This window comes from Myodes glareolus, chromosome 3 (genome assembly GCF_982192425.1).
Source record: "Myodes glareolus chromosome 3, mMyoGla1.1, whole genome shotgun sequence".
Taxonomy (NCBI): domain Eukaryota; kingdom Metazoa; phylum Chordata; class Mammalia; order Rodentia; family Cricetidae; genus Myodes; species Myodes glareolus.
The window spans coordinates 48,661,944-48,678,961 of NC_142028.1; the positions used below are offsets into that span (position 1 = coordinate 48,661,944).

General features: G+C 39.8%; 1 protein-coding gene across 1 annotated transcript in view; it reads left to right on the forward strand.

Annotated features, from left to right (window-relative positions):
• The first annotated feature begins 4,643 nt into the window (after positions 1-4,643).
• Cntn3 (contactin 3) overlaps positions 4,644-17,018 on the forward strand; it is a 372,688-nt gene continuing 360,313 nt past the window's right edge. Inside the window, exon 1 of the mRNA XM_085686800.2 lies at positions 4,644-4,710. The gene's annotated coding sequence lies outside the window, so the exon portion shown is untranslated. The remainder of the gene's footprint in view (positions 4,711-17,018) is intronic.

A 17,018-nucleotide genomic window follows, 5' to 3' on the forward strand; every position in this document is an offset into this window, starting at 1 on the left:
AATTCAGAGTCCCAGGCTATACCCTAGACCTACTAGATCAGAAGTGGTGTTTTAGACAGATTCACAAGTTCTGTGCACATTAGAATCTGAGAGTCATTGGATTAGATGGTTGACATAAAGTCCTTCAAACGTGAGATGGTATACACACTAACAAGACTTCTTAGCATCAGGGAATGAACTGCAGCTTGTACCAACTTGGAAGAGTGAGTTTTTAGATAAACGAATTCACTTTACGTATTTCAGCATATTTATCTTCAGAAAAAACTTACCAGAGTAATTAGCATTTGTAGCGACTGTGAGGGTCATCAACTTCCCTCAATAAGCAGTTTGTACAGCACCAGACACATTGGAAGGTTGCTGCATTACTGAACCAACATTTCTTGCCAATCCATTATGTGTACGGTACAGATTGCTTGGAACTCTGTGTGGGGCAGTAAACAGAGCAAAACTGCTGCCTTTGAGAAGCTTACAATATAGCAAAGGACATTGATAATACAATGGTAGACACGTGAACAATAACACAATAAAGTTCTGTTACATAGTGATCTACAGGATGGCACCAAGAGAACAACATGATGCAAAAATTCAGCAAATATCTTCAGAGTGAACAAAATTATTCTGAGTTTTCAGTTATTATATTAGTATCCAAGCTAAGTTCCAGCAATAGGGTGTGGTAGAATATGTTAGCTCAACTTCTATATATCTTTTTCAGAATCTTCTGTTTTTACCAGAAATACAAAGGACTTGCTCCAATAATGATAATTAGTGTTACTTTAGACATTCAAGGCAAAACTTCATGGTCAGGTTTTGATTGCTGTTGTTTTACCCACCAGAATTCCTTACTTCAACATGGATGCTGAAAAGTTTTTATAACTTATTGTCTAATTCAAACAGACAACCAACCAACCAACCAACCAATCAACCAACCAACCAACCAACAAACACACTCCTCAGCTATTCAACACAACAGTGTAGACAGTATGACCATCCCCCAAACACACCTCTCAAAGCCATTCAACCCAGCAAGATAGACAGATTGGTCACACCCCCCCCCCCCAAACACACTCCTCTGAGCCACTCAATCCAGCAGTGTAGGCAGTATGACCATCTCCCAAACACACCCCTTTGAGCCACTTAATCCAGCGGTGTAGACAGTATGACTATACCCCAAACACACCCCCTTGAGCCACTCAATCCAACGGTGTAGACAGTATGACTATACCCCAATTCGGCATCCATAAAAGAAGCTACAACACTAAGAAAGTAACATGGCAAAGATCCTAGGTCTTGTCTTTGCAACCCAGAAAAAACTCCAGCACACCTTCAAAAGGACAGATGTGTTTGTCAGTAGCTGGCTGTGTTACAGTTTGTCCTCTTGCCTAAGAATTCCCTTCTGTGGGTTTTGTAGATATTTTTCTTCATTTCCTTTTGTCACACAGTAAACAGGGAAACAAACAAGTAATACGTGCTATCAGTAGCATGAAATAGTTTCTATCTTTCCACACAGATGGCACATCTTAACAATGGGAAGATGATCTCACAGCTAAAGAGCTTTGATATAAAAGGTACCATAGGAAAAGGAAGTTATTATTCTTAGTTATAATGCCCTAAAAAGAGGATTTGCCATTTAAATGCCTGCTGAAACTTAACTGCAGAATTGCTTATAATGCTACAATCAGTTGAGGCCAAATTCAATAAAAACTCCATCCGGCATTCACACTGAGAAGATCCACATGTGCCTTTAATTTTTTTTTTTAATTTCCTGGGCTTCTGGCCCAGAAATTGAATGGAAATTTTATTTAAACCTGCTCTTGTGTATCAACTTTTGGTAAATATCAGGTTTTCAGTTGAGTCACATTATGCTTTACGTTCTGAGCAAAGGAAGGATTTGAGATGATGAGTGTGTCTCTATATGTGTTTATTTATATACATTTTACCTATGCTGACCGGCAACTGGGGTTCATGCTGAATATCGGTCAAGGCTCCTGCAAGTTTTAGGATGCCCCGGCCTTCTTCTGTTGTAATCATAAGATTTAAGATTCCATCAACCCCCTTGCCAGTGTTAATCAGCTTTCACCAGCACAGGCAAAGCAATCTGAGATGGGAAATGACAAATTATGTGGAGAGGGCCACACAGGGTTGGGTATGGATTTCTCTCAGTTTAATTTCAAGGGGCCTCTCTTCTGTCTTTCTCACTGTTGCTTTGGTGCCTAGGATCAGCCCCCTCCTCACTGTTAAGTGTCCTATCTAGTCCCACCAGACAGGGCATATAGGTGTGTTGGAAGCAAAATGGATTTAGAAAACGCATTAAAAGAAGAGGCACGTCTGTGGTAGAAGTGACTATGACAGTAATTGCACTTGCTAGGTGCAAGGCATGAGCATAATTTGCATGTAAAGTTTTTCTCTGAACCTTCCAGAACATAGTAGTTCTGCCCAATAAAACATTTTGTCACACTCTGGGGGTTTGCCAACATGTTCTCAGATTGCAAGCAAAGAGATTATTTACAGTAACCTATAACAATTGCTATGACCATAAACCTCCTTTCCTTACCTGCGCTATTTTTTTTTTTCATGTGCTAAGTAGAGAGACTCCAAGGAGTTCAAATTTACAGCAATTTAATTCATATGGGAGAAATCACATTACTTTTATTTATAGTACTGTCTCTATCTATCACCGCCTTCCCCACTCCTTTAAAACATAAATAACTCCATATTTTATTACTATATATTTTAATCCAGTCATTACTCTTATGGGGACAAGCAGTTTCCTGATAGTAAGAGACATGGCAAAAGTAGCCAAAATGTGGGGATAGTAGGGAGTTTATGCCAAAGGCTGCTGTCCGTAGATAGGTAAGAGAGCTTTACCATTGAAGCCCTTCAGAGTTAGGAGGACCTGCCTGCATCTGAGTGTACAGCAGTTTGTTTTGATTAGGGAAGGGCTGAGGATCAGTAAGTTAGTGGGAATCAATGCCATGCACTACACCACAGGTGACAAAATGGTCCCATTGTCTTTTGAAGTACTTCAAACCTTCCCAGAAGTTCAAATTTCTTTCTGAAATGCAGGTAGCCAATAACTGTCTCTTGGGAGAAAGTGGAAGAGAGTGAAAACTGCCCCCCAGGAAGCCCTCTTTCACATCTGATTTGCCAAGGGAGCTATCCTGAATGCCTGCCTGTTTTTGCTCTGTTTGCAGGAGCCAGCGGAACAGAAGGGGTGAAGAGTAAGAATCAGGGCTGAACATGTCCCATCAAATTTAGCCAAAGAGGATGACTAATTTTTTTAATACAAAGGGAAAATAGCCTGATATTAAAAATGAAAAACAATGTACATAATTATAAAATGATAAGTCTTACTCACAGGGATTATTACTACACAGTATATCCTTGGTCTTCGGCATCTCATCATTGTGAATACATGCAACGTGTGTGTGTGTAGAGAAGCCAAAGAATGTTCCCCGCCTCAATTTGAAGACAGGGTGTTATTCTTTAGTCTAGGATAGCAGTGAACTGTTGAACTCACTTACTCCCTACTTCATAGCCACATGTGGAGCATAGCATTGTCTCTTGAACTTATAGATACCAGTTCTCCTAAATGTCTATGCTCTGTAGCTCCTGCATTATATACTGTTATATGTCTCCACTCTTTTTTATAAGTCATTCGTCCAGTGACTGACAGGTGTATATGAACCAGTTGTTTGCACTGACAAAAAAAAAATGTACAATTATTTGCACAGATTCCTGGTTGAACTAGGGGTTGAAAGCAAAGGCTTGGGATTTCAATAAGTTTATGTTTACATTCAGATCACCCAATTCAATTCTATTTCTTAGTACTTATACAAATAAAAATGACCAGGGCGATTACATGGGTTCCTTGTAAAAAAATAAAATTGGGATTATTTTCATAACATTGAAATCTTAGCAAATTAAAATAAGTCCTTTAAGCACAATGACAGAACCAAAATAAAGTTAGGGTTGGTCTGGGGAGTTGAATTCTCGTAAATACCACAGTGGACTGTCTATTCGTGATTCCTTCCTTCACTGTCATCAGTTTTAATGGCAAAATTACCAATTTTGCGCACGTGTGTGAGCCCAGCCTTAGAAGGTTTCCTTAAAAATGCAATCCCCATAAACCGATGTTACCCAGACGCTAGCTGCGCAGCAGGAGGCCACCCAGTGGTGACTCGCTGACGGCCGCCCATCTCGCTCCACAGGACCCTGCTGAGGCCGGACACACGTGGGCGAAAGCAGCTGGGACTCAAGCAACCTTGGGTGGCGGCTGGGCACGGAGGAGCAGGGGTGGGTGGTGGTGCGAGCAGCGTGAGGCACAGGGCCCTGTTGGCTGCTCCACCGCGCTCCCCGCCCCTTTCTCCCACCCAGTGTCCCCTCCCTTCCTCCCTCCCTTCAGGGCTCGTGCTGGAGCAGAGCCCCAGCCTGAGCGGCAGAAGCGCAGGCAGCGCTCCTTCGGCGCCTGCAGCAGCCATCGCAGCCTGGCGCGCGGTGGCGCCGGCGGCTGGCGGGCGGGCGGGCGCCGCGGTCCGGCGGGGAACTGCGCGGAACCTTGCAGAACAGTGCGGACGGGGGCGCTGCGGCGAAGGCGGCGACTCGCACCAGTGCGCACGGCAGCCCCCCCCCCCCCCCCGGGCCAGCCAGCGGCGGTGGCGGCGCCGGCGGGCGGGCCGGCGGGGCAGGCTCCTTGCAAGCTGGTGCAGCTAGGTAGGTCGGGGTTGTCTGCTCGCTTACTGCAGCCTTGGCACTGGGATGAACCACCTGCCTGGGAAACTTTACCCGCTGGCTTTAGGGCTTCTCGACAGGGAAAGTTTGTTTGCCCAGGAGATGCATCTAATGAGTGGAGAGTAAAGGATGCTTCTAGGGGCCGGTTTGGCAGGGGACATTATTTCTCCATCTTGGGGCTAGGATCAAATTTGGGAAGGGATGCCTCTTTTTTCCAGGCTGAAGCGCTGGAAAAAGGCAATCCATGCCCCTCTGGTATGTCTTCAGAGCAAACAATTTGGCCAATGAAAGTTGGGGGGAAAAGTTAGGAGGCCTAGAGATGCTGAGAAAGAATCCCAGGGCATGGTGCTAGGTTAAGAAAGAGATAGAGATGCGTTTTGTGCCTGAAACTGTGGTCCTGACTCCCAGATTAGCAGAAGCTAGAATGTAAGCTATGTCTATTACTACCCAAGTTTTGCGGGCGGCGTTTTCGTTCCATTCAGAAATCAGCAGCCCTGAGTGGAATCCCTTGTCATCGCGATTATTTCGTTGGATTGTTCTGGTGGACTGTATGTAGTTCTTGTGCCTTGACTTAAGAGCTGGCTGGGAGCTGGCTGATTTTATGCCCTCAGGAGTCCCCGAAAAGCTCTCACCAGACTACCAGAGACCGAAAATCAGGAAGTGCCAGCCCTGCGCACCCGTCAGAATCTCAGCACCTTCTGGAAGGAGTATTCCCCACTTCCTATTGCATGAAATGCGAGGTTTATGTGTAGAGCTCCGCTCCACAAGGGCTCAGTAATCCCTAGGTCCTTCCCAGGATTGCGTTCCCTTATTGATTTACAAGAAAGTGTGCGGAAAGGAATGAGTCAAAAACCAACGGTGCTAGGCTCTGGTGTGGACAGCAAATGTGTGTTCAGAAACGGATGGGATCAGACAGCTCCCAGAAAGGAAAGAGGTAGACAGTCTCCTAACCCCAGCCCAGTACGTACAGAAACAAGGCTACAGATACAATCAACCTATGATGTGTGTGGCTCGGGAGGATGGCAAGAAACTGGAGCTCATTTGGAGAGTAGGTCAACCCCAAAATAATTTAAAAATGATTAAGCAAGAATAACTAAACGCACATGCACGATACCGGAGGATATGTGCTGTGGTTTCTGCCTACCCCCACAGAGATGAATATCACATTCGCTGAGAGAAAAAAAAAATGTAGTCTGTAAATAGATTAAAAGGAGAATTAAAAAGAACATTGAGTCAGAGCCCTTCAGAGATTGAAAGGGGGAGTAATTGCCTTTCAAAGAGCTTTTATGTCTCAATGACAAGTCAGACCTGTTACTTAGTTTTGCAGCCCTAGCTGTGTTTACCAACACTAACCTGACTCTGGTTGCATCCTGGTGGGTGGTTTTAACCCTTTGTGTTTTGATTCCTGTTACTAGGGAAGACGTCTGCTGGTTAAGAGCCTCATGACTTAGTGTAACACTAGTAGAATGCCTAATATTTGCATGTCACCATGGGACAGGGTCTTGCAAACGTTCATAAAAGGTATTTGATGGGCTTGAGCCCATGGGGAATGTAGAGATCTTTGTATGCACATAACCAGTCGAGTCTGGATCTCTGAATGCCTGCCTGTTTGACCTCAATTGAGAGTCAACAACATGTGGTTTGAGGGGGGGTGTCACTATTCTCTAGCAAACTACTGAACACTTTTTAATAGATAAACGGTGACATTGCATACAAGCTGGTGCTCCTCTTGTGTAAAGGTGGTCAGCAGGAAACATAAAGGAGATAATTGATTTGCAGGCTAATAGATTCAGGCAATAGTCATCTCTGACAATAGCACTCAGTCCCATATCCTCCTTACTGTCCAGGTATCACAACTGTCCACCTCGAGATGTGAAGGCAGTCTGCCCATCTCTCCAGGAGAACTGTAACTTTAAATATCCTTCACAATACAAGCGGACAGCCCAAGTGTTTCTTAAAATAGCAACAAAATATTTAATAGAACCAAAGTGCCAAGCAATTTCAAGTAGAGCGAAGATTAGCTGCAGACAACAAGCTGTAGCCTTTCAGCTGCTGATTTATCTTCAATTTTTTTCTCTGTCACATTTCATGTATGCCTAGTTATTACAAACTAATAGCCTCTTCAGTCTGCTAGCAAAACATGCACCTTTCCCACTTATAAGTGCCCTGCTCCTTCTCATGCATTCAGCGGACATCTTCTAGTTTTGTTCATACTGCATAATTTAAGTGTCCAACTTGAAGTTCTCATTAACTTCTAATATGTTTTGTGCTGAAAGAGTATGTAGTTATAATTGGACCATTCAGACTGCCAGATCTGTAGATCTCTGTATTGTGGCAGAACCCCAGAACGGAGATGGTTTGATTGGCTCCACATGTTCTGGTTTCCCAATCACTATTTAGTGTTCACAGCACTAAAGGTTACTTGTATGTGGTAGGAGATACAGAGAGGAAAGGGAGGCTTTCTGTGCTTATTTGTCTGTGGTTTCTGTTTTGGTCAACTCCAGTACTCTATGCCTAAGAGGTTTCATGTTCGCCATTTATTTTTGTTATTGAAAATGAACAGCCTTACGTCCATCAATATACACTGTGTCTATAAACATGATCTTAAGATGCATGTGTAGTAGAGTTGCTAGCCTTGATAATTTCTTATGCTTGCTAATCATGCCTTGGGTAGCATCAAATTTGAAAAATTATGAGAATTTCTTTCATTTTCACTTTCAGCTCTAGAAGGAGCAATGGTACTAAGTGGCTTCTGGTTTAAAATGTCTCCCACCCCCAGCTCCCGTGTTTCTATACTCACTGGGAACGTATCATGGGAAATTTGTTCCCGTAGAAATGCACTCCCTGGCTGAGGCTTAGTATGCTAAGTTTCCATCCGTAATACATTTTTATTTTCCTCCTTTTATGTACATGTTATAAACAAGAAATAAGGGTTTGTAATAGAAGTGCTGGCAGAACTTTATAGCATTTGAAACAGCTCTGCTACTTGGAATGTAAATGTTTGTAGAATCTTTACTGTGTAAGAAGCTGCCTTGCAAAAAGTGAGAAAAAACCTCAACTGATTTATTAAGTAAGATAAGATAATTCAGAAGGTATGTATATTCCTCATTGCAGACATATTGGCATTTGGAAAAATAGATTATGTCAGTTGCAGCAATTCCACTGCATTCTCTTAGGTGCTGGCAGAACTCAGATTGTAAATTTTCTGTGTTCTAAAACAGGAGAACAATTTTCTCCCGTTTATTTTCTAAGTCACTTGACTTTGATTATCTTTCATCTCTCAAGATATGAGATCTGTGCAATAAACCCAGTTTGATTACGTTACTGATAAATGAGTCGGGCGACGCATTATTTTAATAGGGTAAATAATTCGTAAGACTGTTACTTTGATTCAGATATTCATGCCTGGAGACACTGCAGCAGTAGTGTGCTCCAAATCCTTTGATTTGGACTCCGAACTATTTCTCAAATCTGCCTGCCTTCATCCATCTCCACCTGGGTCATTCTTCTCCAGATTCTCAACTTATCCTCTGGGACGACTAAATCAGCTTCAGTCTCTCTGTTCAAACTTGGTTCTCCATATCATTCTACCCAGCTGGAATACATACGCATGTGCGTATGTACATACATACATGTATACATACATACGTTAAATTAGTACTCTTCTACACATAATGTTTAAATGCTTAATGTTTGCACTCCAAATAAAATAAAAACTACTAAACGTTTTCTGTAGAGCTGTGTAGTATTTAAACACAAATTATTGTTTGAGAGCAAAAACATCTTCAGTGACTTTCCATTCTCTTTCTTTACCACTTTTCCAGCTCTGGAATTATTGTGTACTTTTTTTTTTTAAAGTGAAGTCCTCATTTGTAAATACTTGTGTATACACACACTTAGACCTATGGAGTTTTGCTTGCTGTTCAACCCTTAGGTCACAGTTTTGATATCATAGACTCACAGAGGGCTTTCTGGTTGTTTCTAGTTTATGTTAGGAATCCTCTTTAGATGCTCTGTGTTATTTGGTCCATGGCATTCCTCATCACATGGGACTGTCCATTTCTTTGCCTGATTCCCAGTACGCATCTTGTAATTAGGTATTGTTTCTGTCCTATAGACCTCTTCTTAGAGTAGCTAACTCTCATTGGTGTTTGACAAACCCATGGGAGCATTAAGACTTTGGGATGCTGAGTTTGCAGCCTATGCCTGAGGCATTTCTGTGACCAAAGATCTTTACTGGGTGTTCCACATTCAGCAGAAGTTTGCTGTTGATCTTTGCAGTCTTCTTCCTGTCCCATTGGTTCAATATTTTTGGTTTCTTGGATATCTGCTATGTCAAACTCATCATGTTCAAGTAGAGTTTATTTATTTTGAGCTTAGCGTCAGTGATCCCTTCTCTCCTTGTTTGCCATAGCCATCTGCCCAGGTGTCCTCAGTGTTCTGCTGAACTGTCTGCTTCTTTTGTTCTTGTAACCATCAATAGATTGCAAACACAGCACTCTGTGATTCTGTGTTACTTTGTGTTAGCCCAAGGTCTATTTTGCACCTGGCACCAAAATGCACCTGATTAAGAAGTTACTTCATTCATATCATGACCTTCCCTTGGTCTTTCTGATTCATGGAGCTGTGTTAAGCCATGACTGTGAGCACATGGGTCACTGAATACCTCACTGCTGACATGAAAAAAAATAAGTGTTGTTGATATAGCCCATCCACATAGGACTTCTTTGTGCCCATTCCACCCTCTACTTAGTCTTCGAGCTGAAAGGGGCTTCTTAACTTTTTCTTACAACTTTAACCCTTTTTGCTTCTTATCCCTTTGTGTGTCTAGAACACGTATGACTTCCAATCTATCACACATATCTCCGGTCTCAACTCAGGTCAGTGTGCCTTCTACAGAAAATCCTTTGCTCCAATCCTGTCATTTGCCAGGTGATACCTAACCATCCAGTCCTCTAGGTAACCTGCTCCTCTGTAAAACTACTGAGACTTCTGCTTTCAGGCATTTTTTTTAAAGGACTTTGTTTTAAGAAGGATGGATTAGAATGTAGTATTGTATAATTGTTTAATATCTGGCCTTTCTAATACTCTGGAGCAATATATTCGTATTAGGAATTTGTTAAATATCTATGTAATCAAAGTCCATCTCGTTTATTGACATGAAGTTCTGCTGTAGTTATATGAGAACTGCTTGAAGTCACTTAAGTATGTATTTGTCAGATTTTTATTTGTGCAGTTTGTGTGTGATAGATCATGATATGAATACATGATATGAATAATTTATGATAACCATATCATAAATGACATGATTAAATTTTAGAAAGTACTGTGCTAAAATTCTTTAAAGAATTTTTTTTAAAGGAAGAATAATCTATAGGTTCCAAGTCCTGGGTGGTGATCTTAATATAATAATGATCTGATTTCGTGGATTGAAGTTAATTCATGAGTTCCAAAATTCGTCATTTTATTTTAGTAAAACATGAACATCTGCAATAAACAAGTAAATGACTGCATCACAACAAATCCAAAGCTTGCCTTGCTAAACTGTAAACAATTATTTAGGAATGACTGGAGGCTTTGTGGGTATCTGTCGCTTCATCAGCCACCCATTCAAGGGTAGCCCTGCATTCTGCAGAAATATTACATGTTTATTCTCACCCGCTCCTGAACGTTTATGTGTGCAGGTACGTGTGTGTGCATGTAGAGTCCCAAGGTCAGTGTCAGATGTCTTTCTCAACTGCTCTCCATACATGTAGCTTCAACATGAAAGGCAATTTTTGACAAGTGGTGTCTCACTGAACCTGAAACTCACAGATGTTCATAGCCTGGCTGACCAGAGAGCTCCATGATCTTTATATGTTTTCTTAACCCAGTGCTGGGCATAGACACACATGCCTTCTGATAGGCTTTTGTGTGATTGCTGAGAATTTAGCACTTTGCCTGCTGAACTGTCTCTCTAGCTCCTGTGTTTTCTTTGCAGACACATGTTCCTGTTCTGCTGAGCTAACAGATCCTTAGTCATCCGAATCATCTCTGGGGTGAGGCTTCTTAACCTGTATCTTCACTTCAAAATTTTAGATAATTCCAAGAGAAAAGTAACATTATCAAAACATGAGTTCTGTCTGTTTTTCAGTCAGCTTCCTCACATGGTTGCTGTTAACCAGAGTATAGGCACTACTCAATTTTCACTATTTCAAAAGCCTGGGGCTCCCGAGCACATGAGCAGCTTTCTGTCTTGTGTACAGATTCTGATAGCTAAGATTCTGATTTAAAGAACAAATATCTCAAGAGATACCATTTCCATGTTAGCAGTCAGTGTTATATATTTTTGCAAAAGTCTTCTGGGTTTGGAATAATCTATTTCCATATACCCTTTTCATGGAAATAATTATGGTTCTTAAATTTCATGAATTCCTTCACCTTGAAGCTGCTGGCTGTATGAGCCACCGTAGAAATGAAAACTGCAAGAATTTCATCAACCAGGTCATGGCATTTGGGAGGTTCTCTGGGGTCATTAGAGTGTGAATCTGAGTTGATTTCCCAAACTACATTTGCAAAGTTCTACAGGTAACAAACATTTGTTTATATGATCAGACTTGGGAGGTTTTTCACGGCACCGAAGCTGAAGTCAAACTGAATCTTTCTCTGCGTGTTCTTAGAGGATTGCAGTCCATTTTTATTTCTTATATGGAAATAGGCACTCTCTAAAATAACTTAGCACATTGCAGAAGATGGTAATGACACTTTTCAGGCAATTAAAATCAACCCGAACAATATAGCTAGTGATCTAATCTGATGTATGTTCCTCCCTTGGCCTGTCCCTGTCCCTGAATGTAAAGCAGCAGAGTGTGGCTGATTACCAGGCATCGGCCCTAATTCTGGTGAATATTCGAGAGCTGTGGAATACAGATAAGGCGTATTTGTCCCAGAGTGGGGTGTGCATGACAGCACTTCCTCCCCTCTTCCCTTCTTATCCCTCTGCCTATAGAAACTTACATTTCTATGTATTATACATACATAGAATGCTTACATTTGTATGTATTAGACAATTTAAGTCATTTTTTCCCCTCTGTGCCTCACAGTGAATACTTACTTGCGAAGGTTCCTTTTTAAGTACAGCTAACTGAAAATTTCGTGCATCGCTGCATGATTTTGAAACTTAAACACCAAAGATTTCCATTTTTATTCCATTAAATAAAAGTGTTCTCTTATGCCGTGTAAAGGTAAGCATGTTCATGTTCAGTATTGATCTATTAGATTATTGTACCAGTATTTAACACTGTTTTCTTCTGGTCAGTCATTTGGATTTAATGGCATTATTGGTTTTGAAAATAACAGAACCCTCAATAAGTGAGTTTTGCTGTATCCTGAAACCAGTCACATATGGTGTGAAGATGCTTACACATAGAGTGCTTATTTCCATCTGATGGAAATTTCTAGAATATAAGGCTTACCTCCTTTTAACTGAACAGCATTGCGATTGTTGCTGCTATTAGTTTTATGGTCATTGAAAAATATCTTTTCTTATTTTTAAAGAAAGTACTCTTGTAGTTTATCTCCTCAGTCTTGACTTTTTATACTTCAAATCTTATAATTGTTTTCTTGCTATTTTTCTTTCCACTCCATACTGGTCTTCTGATACCTGCCACTCCATTTCATCTACAAATACTTATCCATTCACAGGTTACACAAACATAATGCACAGCCTAGAGATGAGAATGAGCTGGGGTTAACTCCAAATTATAACATTTCTTAGGTAAGATATACAGACAATCTAGAGACTCCAGGCAGAAGAGATTCAAATCAAATGATGGATGACATTTGGGATCATTTCAGGAGTCAAACATCTCCATGATACTTAAAATGAATAAGCGTCTAATTCTTCTCATTCTTTTGTTTCCCTGCTAGCTTCTCCCCTTCCTTTCTGCCTTTTACCTTTTCTTACTGTAGGGTCAAATTTTAAATCACTCCTTCTGTACTAGCCACAAGAGGGTCACTTCTCTTGATTATCTCTTATTGAACATATTGCATTCATTAATATGTATGACTATTGCAAGGAGGGAAGAATGGGAGGGCAGTTTAAAAATTCCTTTCTCAGAGAAGCATGCACACAGTAAACAGTGAAAACACATACCAGCTTGGTGGCAGATTTCTTGTAATGACACAGTGGGGATAACTTCCTTTGCATGATGGGGTGTCTCATCTTCTCTGTCTCACTGGCCCCTTGTGAATTCCTCACTTTCAGGTCTTAAGAGACCAGGCACTTTCTGTTGACAGAAACTTCTCACTCTGAGTCACCTTGTTAAGTATCTTTGAGAATCCTAGTGTAGTCTGCCAGCACACAGCAACTAGCCAGATTATTAGTTATTAGAACAAGGCCATCCATCCCCAACTAAACTGTGAGGTAATGCCTAACTTTGATAAGGACATAGCCAGCAATCAGACTGTTTTGCTGAGCACAGGTTATATCTAGAGTCATCAGAAAATGTGTTTATTTAAATCGCCAAGTTTGAGGAGGCATGTTTTAGCGAGCAACAGAACACATAATCATTTTATCTAAAGTTATATAACTTTAAATCTTTTGAAAAAATTGTGTTTATCAACAACATGTGGTTTTAGAAATGCACACATAGTACTAGATTAATTAAAGTAATTAGCATGTATTGTATGCTACACATAATTTGTATGGTAAGAATACTTGAAATCTATTCTTAGTAGTTTTTGAGTATGCATAGAATCATTTTTTAAAATTGTTTTTAATGAGCTATATATTTTTCTCTGCTCCCTTCCTTTCCTCCCCCCTCCTCTTCTACTCTCTCTCATGATGATCCCCACATTCTCTATTTACTCAGGAAATCTTGTCTTTTTATACTTCCCATGTAGATGAGATCCATGTATGTCTCTCTTAGGGTCTCCTTTGTTATCTAGGTTCTCTGGGATTGTGAATTGTAGGCTTTATGTCTAAAAACCACTTACAAGTGTTTACATATTAATCAGGTCTGGGTTACCTCACTCAGTATAATACTTTCTATATCCATTTAATTACTTGCTAATTTCAAGATGCCATTTTTTTCAGCTGTGTAGTACTCCATCGTGTAAATGTATCACATCTTCTTTATCCATTCTTCGGTAAAGGGGCATTTAGGTTGTCTCCATGTTCTGGCTATGACAAGTAGTGCCACTGTGAACATAATTGAGCACATGTCCTTGTGGCATGGTTGAGCATTCTTTGGGTATATACCCAAAAGTGGTATTGCTGGGTCTTGAGGTACGTTGTTTCCTAATTTTCTGAGAAATCACCATACTGATTTTCAAAGTGGTTGTACCAGTTTGCACTCCCACCAGCAATGCAGGAGTATTCTTTTTACCCCACATCCTCTCCAGCATAAGCTGTTATCAGTGTTTTTGATCTTGGCAATTCTTACAGGTGTAATATGGAATCTCTGAGATTTGATTTGCTTTTCTCTGATGGCTAAGGATGTTGAGCTTTTCCATAAGTGTCTTTCAGTCATTTTAGATTCATCTGTTGAGAGTTCACTGTTTAGGTCTGTACTTCATTTTTTAATTGGATTATTTGTTTTTATGATGACCAGTTTCTTGAGTTCTTTTTATATTTTGGAGATCAGCCCTCTGTCCAATGTGGGGTTGGTGAAGATCTTTTTCCATTCTGTAGGCTGATTTTTGTCTTGTTGACCATGTCCTCAGCTTTACAGAAGCTTCACACGTTCAGGAGGTCCCATTTTTTAATTATTTCTCTCAGTGTCTGTGTTACTGGGGTTATATTTAAAAAGTGGTCTCCTGTGCCAATGTGTTCAAGTGTACCTCCCACTTTCTATTCTCTAAGGTTCAGTATAGTTTGTTTTATGTTGAGGTCTTTCACACATTTTGACCTGAGTTTTTTGCTTGGTGATAGATATGGATCTATTTTTATTCTTCTACATGTTGATATCCAGTTTTGCCAGCACCATTGTTGAATTTGCTTTCTTTTTTCCATTTTATTTTTTTGCTTTTTTTTTGTCAAAAATCAGGTGTGTGGAATGATATATTTGATCATATTTTAAAAGTTGCTATATCCTACAATAGTTTTCTTAAATTCATTCTTCCTGTCTGACTGAAGTTATTTTTCTTTTGACCAAAATGTCTTCACCTCTAATCAGAGCCTGGAAATCACAGTCTACTTCGGTGAGTTTAACATTATTTAGTACTACATAGACATTAGACCTTGTGAAATTTTACTTTCTGTGTCAGGCCTTTCTCCCCAAACATAAACATCTTCAAACTTCATACATACTCTTGAAATGACATAATCACTTTTATTTTAAGACTGAATAGTGTGTGTGTGTGTGTGTGTGTGTGTGTGTGTGTGTGTGGTGTATGTTTATTTGTGGCATTTTCTTTGTCCATTCATTGACTAACTGGTGTTGATATTGATTCCATATCAATAATGGAATAATAGGCATAATCATAATAGGCATAATAATTTACCTATTATGAATAACTCTACAGGGAATATGAGGGTATAAGTAACTCTTCAATGTATCAATTTCCTTTCACGTGCTCACATATTTCACATATATGTACGGATACATGCACTTATACACAATAATGAGAGTAATTTTATTTTTGAAGAACATTCATATAGTTTTTCCCAATGGTGGAATTAATTTTTGTTCCCTCCAGTAGTGAGCAAGGCACCCCCTTTCCATCTCCTCATTAGCTCAAGTTTTCTTTCAGTACCTCACACAGCCCTTATGACAGTAAGAAGACAGGTTTGGCTTGTGGGGATGTGACTTGCTTATACCAAGCACGTTCTATGTGTATCATGGTTGTTGCTTTGTATTTCTCTTCTCTTCTCTTCTCTTCTCTTCTCTTCTCTTCTCTTCTCTTCTCTTCTCTTCTCTTCTCTTCTCTTCTCTTCTCTTCCCTTCCCTTCCCTTCCCTTCCCTTCCCTTCCCTTCTCTTCTCTTCTTTTTTTCCCTTGTATTTTTCTGCAAAATGTTCATTAGCTTTAAGTCTTAACATTTGTTTTCTTGTTGTTCAGTTCTTGGCTTTCCAATGCTTTATGTGTTAAACCTTATAGTTTTAAAGTCTACAGATCTTATTTTCATTTTGGGTATTATCATTTCACTGTCTCGATTGTTTTTGGCTGTAAAGAATTTTTTAACTGATATGATCCCATTTTACCTTTTGGGAGTTATGTACAAAACAAATTCTTGTGTATCCCACTATTACTGAGGTTTCCTCCTAAGTGTACTAGTTTTGGGTTTTGGATCTTATGATTAAGTTAATGATTCATTTTGAGTTGATTGTTGCGTGATACCACTGAGGCCTAGTTTCCTTATTACCTTGGTAAATTTCCAGGTATCTCTAATCACTGATGGGTGAGACTGAGAATATTATTTTAGGACTATGTCTTCTTTGATTCTTTTTTGGAAACTGAGTGTTCAAATTTCTTGAATCATTTCCATGCTTTATCTATGTAGTGTTTCTGAATGTTGGTTTTTATGCCAGTCTTGTGGTTTTTTTAATATTTTTTATTTCTGTAGCTTTGTAGTATGTCTTTAAAGTCAAATAGTTTGATATTTTCAGATTTCTTTTTTTGTTTAAGATTGCTTTGGCTATTTAGGGGTCTTTTGTAGTTTTCCATAAATTTCATAATATAAATTTTTATGAAAAATGTCATTATTCCATGATGATAAACGTTGTGTTGAATCTATGGACTATTTTGCCTATTTCACTATTTTAGTATTATTATCCTTTATACTTAATAATACTTTTCCAATTCATGAAATTGAATATTCTCTCTCTCTCTCTCTCTCTCTCTCTCTCTCTCTCTCTCTCTCTCTCTTCCTCTCTTCCTCCATCCCTCCTTTCCCTCCTTCTTTCCTTTCTTCAATTTCAAACAAACTATGACATAAATGATGCTTTTGATGGGTGTAAGTATTAATTTACTTGATGTCATATCTCTTTTTGTTTTGTGAATGCTTAGTCAGATTTGGTTTGGGTAGCATACAATTCAAAGTCTCAGTGCCTTTTAACAGCAAGCATGACTCACCAGTATTGTGTGGAGCCCTGGGTCATTTGAGGATGGGCACAACTTTTTCTAGGCTGTGGATAAATTGCATGTCTCCTGTATACAGCTTCATATTCTGGAATCCATGTTGAAATTGCATTTCTGTAGTGGATGCTCTCATCCTCAATCTAGAATCACTAATGTATTTACTGTGTCATGCTTGAAATACAATCGGCTGGTTGCTCAAAGACTTGACCCTCTCTGAGAATCTCTCTTT